Source organism: Limulus polyphemus, unplaced genomic scaffold (genome assembly GCF_000517525.1).
Source record: "Limulus polyphemus unplaced genomic scaffold, Limulus_polyphemus-2.1.2 Scaffold1215, whole genome shotgun sequence".
NCBI classification, from domain to species: domain Eukaryota; kingdom Metazoa; phylum Arthropoda; class Merostomata; order Xiphosura; family Limulidae; genus Limulus; species Limulus polyphemus.
Genome location: NW_013666825.1, coordinates 295,274 through 296,824, shown reverse-complemented (window position 1 = coordinate 296,824; position 1,551 = coordinate 295,274). Strand labels below are relative to the sequence as shown.

At 31.5% G+C, this 1,551-nt stretch overlaps 1 long non-coding RNA gene across 1 annotated transcript in view; it reads left to right on the top strand.

The window, feature by feature from the left end:
- LOC111086580 overlaps positions 1–1,551 on the top strand; it is a 14,675-nt gene that overhangs the window by 6,851 nt on the left and 6,273 nt on the right. The gene's annotated exons all lie outside the window — the stretch shown is intronic.

The following is a 1,551-nucleotide window of genomic DNA, read 5'->3' as shown; positions in this document are numbered from 1 at the left end:
CCACGGCTACAAATATAACCAACGCGACGCGCCAAGACAGAGTATCTATTATTAGTTCGCTATAATCAGTGTGCTATAAAATTTCGAAAGCTATAACTGTGATTGTTATAACGCTTACCAATCGGAAAACTTCACATATTTGACCAGGAACCTTTACAAAGTTCGAACGTTGCAAATCGTTTAACTTCAGTGGATTCTCATCGGACATTAGTATTTTTACGAAAATATTACCCAACGTCACCGGTGGAAAACTCGATGTGTGTGGCTGGTAAATAACGAAGGACAAAGCTAGCTAGCTTCACGTTATGTGAATTATACTTACATCAACTCGTAATTAACTCGCTCGTCGTGAACCCTCGATAAGACATCGAAGAAGTTCCAGATTAAAAGGAAGACTTTATATTGCTTGTAAGTTTGTGAAACTTCTGTTTATAAATCATTGTTTGTAATAACTGTTATTGTAAACTGTATTGTTGTGTGTACATTAAAACGTATTTGTGTTAAAAAAGAAAACTGTGTATCAATCATGTTGAAAAATATTACAAACTGACTATATATCGGTATTTATTTAAATACTAAATCCAAATTACAATTTAACTACTAAATTTAAAGTATCATTTAACTTGGTTTCAGACCATTTGAAATTCTAATACGTAACAACCACTTATTTATTATTGGACTTTTAAAAGATTTCAACAAGATGAAAGCTAAGCCATATTTTTATCAGGTTACCCGTTTTTGTTGAGTTATCTTTGGAAATGAATGAAATATTCCTGTAAACATTACACCACTTGTGTATTTTCAGGATTTGATGAGTTTTCTTTGGATTTGTTATAATAATTTTGCTGTTGAATAAAAAACATCTAGAAATTTTTTTCTTTTTTAACTGAAAACTGAGTTACTGTTTACAGCCACTACCGCCCATAAAGCACCAAATAAATACAATATCTACAGCTAGAGTTCAGAGTTTCTTTTCACCTTCTTCAAGTTATCCTAGAGAAAGACATGGCCATTAGTAGCTTGAGAAAACATCAGAGATGTTAGGCTGTGAAACCAGTCGTAATTAGATTTGTTTGATCTCGCTAAGAGACTGGATGCACCCAGTGACGTTTCGGTTTATAAGGTTATCATAGGCAAGTATATTTTAACTTTATCATTTTTTTAATACATAACGTCTTATTGTAATTCATACATATATATATAGGTCTAGTAACAAATGATCCAAAAACTGAAGAATATTCTAGTAAATCCATTTATTTATCAACTCTGTTTTATTTATTTTTTGTTGTTGTTGTTGTTCTTTTTTTGATTTTTTTTTTATATTTATCCACTGGAACTTACTTATATTGGTGAGTTTTCAACTGCACAAATATTTTTACAGGTGAGAATGTGTGGTCAACTGCACAACAGGAAACCTCTGCTGGTATGTGTCGGTGTCAAACTTCTGATGAATTTCAAAGTGCTAATGACAAAGAGAAAATATTAGACGTAAAATGAAATTTCTTGATATAACGTTAGAATTTGATATTCAATCTCCGCACGGAAAATAAC